This window comes from Schistocerca gregaria, chromosome 1 (assembly GCF_023897955.1).
Source record: "Schistocerca gregaria isolate iqSchGreg1 chromosome 1, iqSchGreg1.2, whole genome shotgun sequence".
NCBI classification, from domain to species: Eukaryota; Metazoa; Arthropoda; class Insecta; order Orthoptera; family Acrididae; genus Schistocerca; species Schistocerca gregaria.
The window spans coordinates 1,132,215,587-1,132,228,382 of NC_064920.1; the positions used below are offsets into that span (position 1 = coordinate 1,132,215,587).

The 12,796-nt window shown below is 40.8% G+C and overlaps 1 protein-coding gene and 1 non-coding gene across 2 annotated transcripts in view; one reads left to right on the top strand and one right to left on the bottom strand.

Annotated features, from left to right (window-relative positions):
- LOC126293152 (uncharacterized) overlaps positions 1-12,796 on the top strand; it is a 456,474-nt gene that overhangs the window by 193,478 nt on the left and 250,200 nt on the right. The gene's annotated exons all lie outside the window — the stretch shown is intronic.
- Positions 7,761-7,835, bottom strand: Trnal-caa (transfer RNA leucine (anticodon CAA)). The gene has a single exon. It is a non-coding gene; the product is annotated as a tRNA-Leu (tRNA).

Here is a 12,796-nt window from a genome sequence, read left to right on the forward strand (position 1 = left end):
AGTGTATTTCAGACACTATTGGATATTCCGCTTAGGTTCTTTTCATATAAACATGGTTTAAAAATGTAAAACATTCCCAGTGTCAACATGTTTCGTTAAATGGGTGTCATTAAATCAAAGCTCAGATATTGAAGACTGCAGAGCTTTTTAACTACAGTAATGGAGGGTTGACTTGACACTTCTCCGTAATTTCTACAAGAAATTTAAGTAGAGTTGGGCTTTACATACTGAGGCCCACATGGTTCAGTATTTAAGAAACTGCTGGTTAGTTTATCACAGCTTTTCAGGGTCGGTATTTTCACAGGCAAAATATGGTAGGTTTAAGTAATAGCCGACAACATTCTCGGAATAATAACGTTTCAAACGTCCGGACAGCTTACTTCAAAATATTTTGAACAATCATGAAGATGATACCAGACAGAAACCCAATGCTAAATTTCCATTCAGTCACCAAGTAAACTATGTATATTTCCCAAGTTATATTGTTTAATTGCGTTTTAAGGCTTATTGAATCTAGCAAGTTGTTTAACAGTAATGAAAATTTTTGTCGTTGTAAGCGCAGTTATTTTAAAACGTAAAAGGTTAAAATGAGTACAGAGCAAAAAATGCCGCCCCGCCTTAATGTGCCTTCCCTGGGCCTACGTGTAACTTCTCCACTGCCTACAGGGAATGGACGCAAGTAAGTCATTAGGAGTTGCGAGAGTAAGATTGTTATCTTTGGAAATGATTGAGTTAAGTTCCTTCTGCGTCGACCAGTTGAAGACTTACTGCCTCAGTGCGCCACTGACAGTGTGAAGCATAGAATCAGTGTCATGGTGTGGTTTGACTGGCAAGTCATGGCATTGGACATATGACCATGTTACAGGGCAACATTACCGCAAAAAGAACCCAATTAGAAGTCTTAGTGTTGAAACTGCTGCCCTCTATCCACGACTTGTTGTAAGGTAAAAACCATCAGTACATTGTTCAGCAAGATAGTGCGCCATGTCATACCGCGAAAATCAATAAGAAATGGTTCGATGACCTACAAGTTAGTGTGCTCTCTTGACATGGCAACAGTCCCGACCTCAACCCCATTACCAAGTTGTGGTAAAGGCTTAAAATCGTATTCGGTGGAGCTCCTAGAGGCTATTGTCAGTTCGTGGTTCAGACTGACCAAGCCAGATGACGGTCGATATTTGGTGTACAGAGTCGAGGCAGTGACTAAACCAAAAGAATATACCACAAAAAAACTAAGAAATATTGCAATAACTTTTGTGCTAAGTAATTTGTAACTGTCTGACATTGTTGGGCTGTCAGTATTTTATTTTATTTTTAAAATTACTATTTAAATTTTCATATTTCAAACTTTAGTTTAGGTATGTTTTCTGAAAATTTGTTGTGACTTACACAGTATATTTCAGTTGAAATAAACTGAATGTAATATTTAATGTAACTTCTCTACAAAATGTCCAGAATTAATGCCACTACTAATGAATGGGAAGTACTGAGTGAGGACTTTGGAATCTGTGCTAATAAGAATAATAATTCCAATAATGTGACTACTGTAGGGAGACACGAGTCGTGCAAAGAAATGATACCTATCAAACCGGTTGATTTATTGAACAAAGTGTTTTTAATCTTAAATTTTGAAACCTACTAAACACATGCAGATCTTAACAATGAAAAAGTAACATAAGTTTAACACAGTTTTATAGCGAATATAAGAAAGGTTCCTCTCAGTAATACTTCACTTGCGTTGAACTTTTGTATGCTAAGTCAGTCTTCAATTAGCTGGTGTCGTCGGCGACTTCCATTGTATTAGTCCATAATCTTTCAGCATGCAGTCCAGCAATTTGCTGATCCTGATGATAGTAGCCGCTCGTTGCGAATGCAGCAGAAACACGCTATGTTCGTAGAATTATCTGATTCAGCGCGCATCTACATGCAGCAACGAAAGTAAGACATGCTTCATTCAACTGATGCGTGACGTAACCATATGTCGTTATATCTGTTAGCCATTAACAGTAACAGTTTGTCGATACCAGCGTCTGCGAGATGAAAGAACACGCGCCAGTCAGTCAGTGATGTGCACCCTCTGATCGAGCAGTTATTTTACTTCGGTCACACAGTACACAGTGGCACTCAACGCCCCACGACAGTTACCGGTTCTCACTCTAGACTCTTTGTTGAGGCTTTTATCTGCAGTCTTAGTATTTTTAACCCAGTGAAAATAAGTTCGTTATACTGAGACGTAGACTTGGTACTTAACGAGAGCATATTTGTCGCGATGTGGGACACCAGTGTCTTTATTAAAATATCACAGTGTACTAATTTTTAACGTGCGATATTGGTGTATTTGCTATAATATGTCACCCTGAGGTGACAGAGAAACATTTAAAGTCTAGTTTTTACATGTGTCTTGTTGACGATCTTCAAAAGTGAGAGAAAATTGGTAAAAAAGCAGCAAATTATACCAAATTGTACACAGTAGGAGGTAGTCATACGTTGGAGTGTTTACAGAAAATGTCAGTGTATTTAACACTAGTATAGTAATGTAAGGAAGAGGTTAATAGCGCATTTCATTGTGTAGTTTCTTTTCATGGTGCATGGGGGCTTTGGCAGATCTCTGAAGATCCTTTCACTACGGTTCACAAACTTGGAATGGTGTGCCACGCGGGGTAGCCTCGCGATCTGGGGTGTCTTGACACGATCCGCACAGGTCTCCGTGTCGGAGGTTCGAGTCCTCCCTCGGGCAAGGGTGTGGCTGTCGTCCTTAGTGTAAATTAGTTGGATTAAGTTGGATTAAGTGATGTGTAAGCTTAGCGACCGATGACCTCAGCAGTTTGGTCCCATAAGGCCTTACGACAAATTTCCAGTTTCGAATGGTGTGGCTCAAGCAATTGGACTAGAGATGAACAGGGGAAGGGGAGGCAAAATGGGAGGGGAACTTGATGTTTCTCGCCATTTTTAACTCATGCTATTCGCCTAGGTCAGTGGGAGACGGGGGGGGGGGGGGGGGTGAGGTTGACCTTCATTAATAATCCGTTACTGGCACAGTGGATGAGTGACCATTTTCCCCGCCATTTTTAGGCGTACATCTGATTTGTATGGGCAGTGGAAAGAGGGACTTCACCTTGACGCGTTGTAGCTGTCAGGTTACATCGTGGCCTTGAATTTAACTCACGCATTTACCTGAGAGGCGTGGGTGGTGATCTTGAGATGAAAATGTTAGCTGGGTTTGTATTCACCACTGTTAAGTAATGCTTGTGACTGTCGCAGACACCTTTGGTACACTTTGGAAGAGCTACTTTGTTAGTATGGAGTTACGTGCAAAAGCAAATTACGGGATGATGCAGCGGAATATTGTCGTTTCCGTTCTTACCAAAATGTCAAAAGAAAAAGTATATGAAGGAATTATTGGAAAAATTGTACGTCTTCGCATTATTCTCAGAGTTTTGACAAGTTGAACAAAACTGTTCTATTCATTCTAATGAGTGTGGGTAGAAAAAAAAAACACACAAATTTCTAGCTGTTTATCACAGATAATTCAGGTAAACTCTATAAACTCGACTGTATCATAATAGTGCAGTACGATATTCTTATTCATTCTGAGACACCTAGTTGCCTTTTCTTTTAGCAGATCTCTTCAGGGCCTTTTCGAGAATGTAAACGTCATATCATTTGCCTCTCCTACATTCTGCCCCGCCCACCCCCCCCTTTCCACTCCATCCCTTTTTCCACGAACGTCTATACCAGTGTCAGGTTTGGTTAGTAATTGTGATTAGAGATGATGTGATACAAGTGTAAGTATTTGATACTTCCATTTCGATTATGAGAACTATTAGAAACAAATCATTTCGATACTTGCTACCACTGAAATCGTAACTTCGTAACTGGTAGTGTTTCAGCTCCAGACATTTGACGGCCTAGGGATGGGAAACTCAACTAACTTACAAATTCATTAAAGCCTTATGAATATTTCACAAGACAAGTTTCTGAACGTAAGTACGTTACAGTATCGAAAATTATACCAATGATACTCCTGTCTCTACCAGTTTCAATGTATGCAACGACGTTTTATCGAGAGATCTGAAAAAAGGTATGGTTTAATTGAATTAAGTGACCACGCAGTCATTGTCATGCGTTACCTTCAAAATCTTTCATTTAATAGTAGTTAATTGACATTCATAGAAGGTGGCCCCATGAAAAATGGGAGCCGGAAATATAGTCTAATACGTCTTATCGTTCAGTGCGAAAGAGGTAGTTAACATTCATTTGGTACTTTTTACCTCAAAAACTCCCTCTAACTCTGCTTTCGTATCAGAACAGTGAGCAAATTGGTCAACGCGATTGTTAGACGGTGGGTGACCGATTAACATACTACAGTTCTTAATAAAAAATATCACGTATTATTGATCGGTACGAAATATCTCAGGAACGCTTTTGTCTAATTTAAAGAAATAAGTAACAGAACACGTCAGCAAACTCCCTTATTTGAAGCCTGAAACAAAAACTCTAAAAACACAATGTACATTGTTTACCTAAGAACTAATGATGTAGGTGATGGAATTGAAATGACAGACACAGCAATATATCGAATATTACAATTATTCAAGTAATTTCTCATACAGAGCAAAACTTCCATGTTCCCCGCAAAACATCAGACAAGAGAGTGAATGAGCTCGCAGGCTCCAGACAGTAGAAGCGCGGTTCTTCTTCTTTTTCCTGCTATATTATGCATTCTTCTTTACAAAATTCTTAAAAATTAAATGCTGACTTGACTCCATAAAAAGGTTTACACATATATGTTTTCTCCGCTAAGGTGGAAATTGCAAGGTTTTCTATTAGAATACGGGTTTCTTCTAAAACGACACAAATTTAATTACTTTAAAAGTAATGCTTCAGTTGCTACTCGGATTGCGTCCAAGATTTAGAAACCTACATTTTCCGGATCCAGCAGCACGCAGGCAATCAATAAAAACCCCGAAAGTATGGTTTATGAGCAACGAAGCAACTCAAGTTAATCGGAGAAACATGCCGCTTTGTCTACTGTAACACATGAATACGACTTTTGGAAAGCCCGTGGACAGCTAGCACACGGCTTCAAAAAGAAAAAGGAAATACATCAACGTGACGAAGAGTCTCTTCATTTGTCAAACCATGTATTATATTTCAACAACACCCTATCTGTACATTGAGAAGACATGGAAGTCATTTTTTTGTGTTTGTTCAAATGTGCTCAACAGTATCTTATCGTCGTTGCGTTATCTGTGCCTAGTGAGTGTTTACTTTCCAAAGCTGCTGCAGCTGTAACTCAGGATAGAAATTAGTTCTCTCCTAAATATTTACAGGGATTGCTCATTTTAGGAAACCTTCCGAAAGGTGACTTTTTTACGTATTATCAATAAAGATACAAAAGTGTTTAATGTTGTTTATTAGGCGACACAAAGAAGCAGTCAAGTGAAGTATCATATGCACTCTACATTAATTCATTAGCATAAAAAATTAAAGTATCGATAGGATGGGTATCGATACGTACATAAGTAGTGCAGGACGACTGTCAACTACTACTCACGTAAGTAGGTATCGATACTTTGATGGTCTCAGAACATCCCTAATTCTGATGTGCACTGTATGCAAACGTTGGCGCCCCAAGGGCCCGCTAATACTCGTGTAAGGTGTCAGGCAAATCCAAGAGCTTCCATGTAAACCCGGACATGATAGCAAATCCAGCAGTACGTCACAAAGCTCCAAATAAATCCTGACATTAAATTAACCAAAGTAATACGACCGACGAGTGAGCAAATGGAATACCACAGACTAACACAAGAACGCCTAAATGCATGTCACACCTTCCCACTGTGAAACAGACACAGTTCCGAGGGGAGAAAAGATAACTGAAGCCGAGAGCAGAGTCGTGTAGGCTAGGAGGCCCTACGATAAGGGACGGACGCCCACGTTGCCAGCCTACCGCCAAGACCACCTCCAGCCCATGTTAAAAGATAGGGCCTTCCAGAAGAACAGTATAGATCTTACGATAACACTAAAAGGGCTACATCAGCTGCAAGTTTTAGCGTGAGACTATACGTGTCTCTGTTATGTAGCAAACATTAAAAACATTGCTCCACCACGAAAAGTATAACGTTTCTCATTGGATATACAGAATTTTTGTAGGCGGAGCCTAAGGCTAACATTGAGACCCTGATTGGTCAGTTGAAAACACAGCCAGATAGCTTTTCTTAAACCAGCTTCAGTAATTGTATTAAGGAGAAGTTAGAAAGAGTTGCTTCCGAGACGGTGAGGTGTGTGCAACTGCGCCTCCCACCGCCCCCTGACTCTGTCTAACCAACGACAAGGTAACGAACGCACGCGATGCTGCATAAAAGCGCGTAAGGCTTCACTCAGAACTGCAGAAGTCTCATCTGTTACATCCCCTTTTTGCGTAATACTAGTGTCGATCGTCAATTAAACTTCGTGGTATTCACATTTGCTATTAGAAGTTAAAATCTGAAACGCGATGATTTTTCTGTTATATGATTATTGAGAAGCCACATCAGCCACTGTAATTTATGACACGTTAAATAAGTAATTAAAGATAATTGAGGGTCACTGTAGACCATTTAGAGAGTTTTCTCTTTTCTGAAACTTAATTTAAACCTAGATTATAGATGTGATATGGCATAGGTCACTCTTCAATCCATTATAGAACTTGGAAACCCATTCAGGAAATATTCGTTCACATTTTTGTCTAACTCAGTTGGTTTTTATCATCCCGTATTAAAATATTTCCTTTTATCAATAGTGCAATTTATAAACAATGTTTTGTGAGTAGAATAAAAATTCCAATGGTAAACGTAACTACTTTCTCGACGTTATTTTACCAGCTAGCTAAAAATAGGAAAACCTTGAACCCCTTCCACTAAATTTAGTTAGTATTAAGATTCTTTTACAGGGAGTGCAGTGGAGCTGACGCTGAAATCATTAAGTATTTGATTATATCATCGCTAGTCTCACTGAACTCTTCTGAACTCTACATGACATGTGTGGTCTGGCGTCTCCTTACCAGCAACAGGTCCCAGGTTCGAACTAGTCAATTCCCAAAAAAAAAAAAAAAAAAAAAAAAACACGCTCAGAGCATCGTTGCGCGAAAGTGGTAGGGAGACACGACTTAGAACAGACAGACACCACGCAGAATGTTGGACTCGTAATTATGATACGTCCTGTACAGAAAATATTACAGCTGTGGTGCCTCTGGAACACCGACCGGCGGCTTTTGTTGCTTGTGCTGTAAACCGGACCTGGTTCTCTTCTTCGTTCTATCATCTGTTAGCGTAAGGGTAAATTTGTCTGCATTGGCAGGACGTTTCTTTTCAGCAGTTACGAATGCTGTGACTATGTTCCCGAAAATTTCCGTCCTTAATCCCACTATTATTTCAGTTTTGCTTGTTGCTGAGTCACTGAAACGTGCAATAAGATAAAGGAACTCGAAGCGCCTGGTTACCCGATTTTGATACCAGTTTGCAGACTGTGGCGCAAAGTTTCATTTTACATTTGCGTAAGATCATAACTTTTGCTAAAAGGCTTCTATCACTAGCTTTCCAAAGACGTGTGGAATGTTTGTCACCAGTGTTTAAGGTAATATACACTCCCCCATTGATGAGCCCCGAAAATTACACTATGACTCAGACCCTTTCAGGCAAACTACATCTTCTGGAATGAGATTTTCACTCTGCAGCGGAGTGTGCGCTGATATGAAACTTCCTGGCAGATTAAAACTGTGTGTCCGACCGAGACTCGAACTCGGGACCTTTGCCTTTTGCGGGCAAGTGCTCTACCAACTGAGCTACCGAAGCACGACTCACGGCCGGTACTCACAGCTTTACTTCTGCCAGTATCTCGTCTCCTACCTTCCAAACTTTACAGAAGCTCTTCTGCAAACCTTGCAGAACTAGCCCTCCTGAAAGAAAGGATATAGCGGAGACATGGCTTAGCCACAGTCTGGGGGATGTTTCCAGAATGAGATTTTCACTCTGCAGCGGAGTGTGCGCTGATATGAAACTTCCTGGCAGATTAAAACTGTGTGCCCGACCGAGACTCGAACCCGGGACCTTTGCTTTTCGCGGTCAAGTGCTCTACCAACTGAGCTACCGAAACACGACTCACGGCCGGTACTCACAGCTTTACTTCTGCCAGTATCTCATCTCCTACCTTCCAAACTTTACAGAAGCTCTTCTGTAAATCTGGCAGAACTAGCACTCCGGAAAGAAAGGATATAGCGGAGACATGGCTTAGCCACAGCCTGGGTATGTTTCCAGAATGAGATTTTCACTCTGCAGCGGAGTGTGCGCTGATATGAAACTTCCTGGCAGATCTTCTGGGTTAGCGCCTTATGAGTAGGGCCCGGATTTTAATGACAAGTCATACTTTTTTCTGAACTATAGAACGAATTTTAGAAAAATTGTTACACAAATCTAGGCATTTTAGTGTCGAAAAATGTATTTTGATTGTGCATATAAAGTAATATTTCAACAAATTTTAGTAATAGGTCACATTGCGGCTAACTTTTGCCAAAAATGCATATACCGTTTTTCTCGTATCTTACGGGACACACGGATAAGAAAATGAGTATGTCGCTCACGAGACAATATTTAACGTGTTGTTATGAAAGATTAACAGATAAATTAGTACACAGCGTTATTTCTCAGGACTGTAGCAGAAAATCGGTGTACCACAACAGTGCTTCGCGAACATAAGACATTGTTGCGTAGAGTCGACAATACGCTCCCAGAGCCAACAAAGGCGGCTTCTGCCGTAATCATCACACAGGTGTTCCCAGTAACCAGTTTGAATACAGCCTTTGCCTTGTTCAAAATGCCTGAAGCAAAGTGCTCCGTCAGCGTGAAGCTGCGAGGATATGTTCGATAATTTGGAGAGAAGTTCTTTAGTACTGATGGAAAATATTACGAGGCGTGTTTTTTAAGTAAGTACCGTTTTGAAATTTAAAAAAAAAGACATGCAAGATATCTCAATAATTTTATTTTTACATGAAAGCCTTTACCATAATCTACTTTTCTATATGATTTCCGTCAATATTGAGGCACTTGTCATAACGTTGTACCAGTTTTTGAATACCCTCCTCATAGAAGTCTGCCGCCTGACTTGTTAACCACTGCATCATCACTGTTTTGACTTCGTCATCGTCTTGAAGACGCTGACCGCCCAGTTGTTTCTTCAAGTGCAGGAACAGATGGTAGTCACTGGGCGCAAGATCGGGGCTGTACGGAGGATGATCTAGAGGTTCCCATCGAAAAGATGTGATGAGATCTTTGGTTTGATTCGCCACATGCGGACGGGCATTGTCTTTCAGCAAAACGATGGCCTTGCTCAACTTCCATGGACTGTTGCTTTGATTCTGGTGTGACGTAGGCCACCCATGTTACATCGCCCGTAACAATTTGGCTTATGAAATCAGCACCATCGTTGTGGTACCGCTCAAGGAAAGTCGATGTACTGTCTAAACTTTTGGTCTTGTGCACATCCGTCAACATTTTCGGTACCCAACGTGCGCACAATTTTCGATAATTGTGAAGTGCTCGGTCACAATGCCATACAAAACACTACGAGAAACATTAGGAAAGTCATCCTGCTAGGAGGAAATCGTAAAGCGTCTGTTTCCTCTCACCTTATGGTCCACTTCCTGCACCAAACTCTGATTAACGACCGAAGGACGCCCACTCCGTTGTTCATCATGCACATTTGTGCGGCCATCTTTAAATGCTCTCGCCCACTTTCTTACCATTCCATCACTCATAATGTTTCCTCCGTAAACTGCACAGATCCCACGATGAATATCTATCGCTTTTAGGCCTTTAGCACTAAGAAATCTTATAACAGCCCGTACTTCACAGTCGGCGGGTCTCAACGGTTATCGGAGGAATCTTAAACACTCAGTACACAACGTAAACAAGGAAGAATCAGACTGTAATGGCGTCAGTGCGTAGATTCAGGTACAGGCTTTAATGAAAAATAAAGTTATTGAGATATCTTAGCACGTACTTTTTTTTTAAATTCAAAACGGTACTTATTTAAAAAAAACACGCCTCGTATTTTGTAAACTGTGTGAAGGTAAAGTTAGTGCAGAAAAGCGCTTTAATGTGCAGCAACACTGTAACACCGCTAAACACACCAGTTGTGTGAAACGAAGTGCTGAAAATAACAGCAGGCAAACGCTTTTATTTGAACAGACAGGTCAATCGTCAACCGTGCCATCATTCTGCAAGGATTTGTGTGAGATTATGGTATCCTGCAACATCCCATTGGAAAAACTGAAGAATCCACGCTTCAGACGGTTCTTGGAGAAGTACACAACACATCCAGTTCCATATGAATCTTCACTGAGAAAGAACTATTTATCCGTATGCTTCAATGATGTGCTCAACAAAATACGAATTAATAATGCTGAGCAAAAGATCTGGCTGTTCATAGATGAAACTACGGATATTAGTGGGCGATATATTTCAAATGATGTTGTTGGTGTTCTAAAAGTTGATGACTCTGGAGATATGTTCCTACTAATGTGTGAAGCTCTCGATAGAGTAGACAATTCGACGATTGCTATTTTGTTTGACAACTCTCTGAAGCTACTGTTGGTCGGATGGTGTGAAAAGAGGCAACGTTTTGCTTCTTGTAACAGATGGTGCTTTATATATGGCTAAAGCAGCCAAAGGGCTTCAGATTCTCTGCCCCAGTATGGTGTACGCCACTTGCCTTGCATATGCGTTGCACAGAGTTGCCGAAGAGGTGCGATCAAATTACCCTGACGAGGACAAATTAATTTCTTGTGGCAAGAAAATCTATGTGAAGGCTTCGCTATGGGTGCAGAAATTTAAGGAACAAGCACCTTCAACACCCCTCCCACCTAAACTTGTTTTTACACGATGGGGTTCTCGGCTTAATGCTGGTGAATATTACTGCACCATCTACACCCAAATAAAGACAATCTTCTGTGAGCTTGATAGCGATGAATCAAGTGCTATCAAAATTGTGAAAGAACTTTTTACAGACACGTTGTCTCGAAACTTGGCATACATCAACGCCAGTTTTTCAGTGAGATCAAAAGCCATGAAACGACTGGAAGCTGTTGGCACTCAGCTATGTGAGGCCCTGAGTATTGTGCAACATGTGCAGAGTGAGTTGGGTCGAGCTCGCGGTCATGTGGCTGACAAAATGAAAACCAAATTGCTAAGTGATCTCCAACGGAATATTCTATATTGTGCAAAATTAATGACAGTCATTCAGGGAATGCCGCAACATTTGAAGATACTGAAACAAAGCTGAACTCCAGTACCTAGCTGCCTTCAAATACGTTCCAGTGACGTCTTGTGAAGTATTTCCTGCTTCTCAGACCCTTTTTTTGAGTTTTCATACCCGTATTCCCGAACTTTTCTACAAATGTCTATAAAATTTTAACTTCCAATTCTGTGTATCCATTTACTTTGAAGTGGTTAATGGCAAACTCCGGATCCAAAAACCGAGCGAAGTGGCGCAGTGGTTAGCACACTGGACTCGCATTCGGGAGGACGACGGTTCAATCCCGTCTCCGGCCATCCTGATTTAGGTTTTACGTGATTTCCCCAAATCGTTTCAGGGAAATGCCGGGATGGTTCCTTTGAAAGGGCACGGCCGATTTCCTTCCCAATCCTTCCCTAACCCGAGCTTGCGCTCCATCTCTAATGACCTCGTTGTCGACGGGACGTTAAACACTAACCACCACCACCACCACCACCGGATCCAAAGGTCTGGCGTCCGATTCAGTTTTTATGTCTTTTTTTCATTTTTGTCACCCATAACATTGCTTGTTAATGTGCAAAACGCAGACTTGCATCTTGGTTGAGAGTCCAAATTAATGTATAGGTCCTACTGTTACTGGTTGGGTAGGTTAGTTCCATGGTCGGAGGAAAGAAAGGGCGCATCATCTTCAGTAGACCCATAGCTAGTAAAACACTGTGTGACAAAAGCAACCTTCCGATTGATGACCGCTTTAGCTTCCCATACATTTTTGCTTCTTTTACTTCAGAAACTTTGAGTCTGCATCTTCAAGGAAATTGTGTCTAGTTTGGTATATTATTTTGCACCTCAGGAAAATTCTGGAACTCTCTTCCAATCGACCTCCTTCACATTATAATTGATGAGGCAGTTACGGAAATAACCATAAAAATGTGTATTTGGGCCTGTGTCAGTGTTTTGGGACACATTCCCATTTTTATTTAATTTTAAATGAATCAAAGCTGAAAAGAAACCTTAAAATTGTTGATTAGCACACGTGACTAAGACCGAATACAAGCTGCGGATGCCTCAATCCGGAAGTCACATTCAGGGAATACTATAGACAATAGTACCATCACGTAACAGTAGTTTCAAAATTTTTCATGTGTGTGAACCACGGAAATGTAGAAGTATAAACAGCACAGGCGGATGAGGGTCTATTCATAATGAGTAGACAGTAGAACCTAGTATAGCTATTGAATGATTTGTGAGCATTGACTGAAATGAACAGTATATTCAAATGTAATGTGCTGATCAGTGCTCTCTCCCAAGCAGCGTGTCAACTTGCCCGAATATAGCCGTTTAAGTGCGCAAATGACGGAAAAGTAAACTTTTTTCAGCCCGGCACTAAATGCGCACAAGGCAGTACAATAACAAAAAATTTAACTGATCCTCACTAAAACTGTTAACTTTCTTACATGTTTTTCTAGTGTGTGAAGGAGGACCTTTATACTAATTTACAACCGACTTGGCAAATCGTTACAGATCC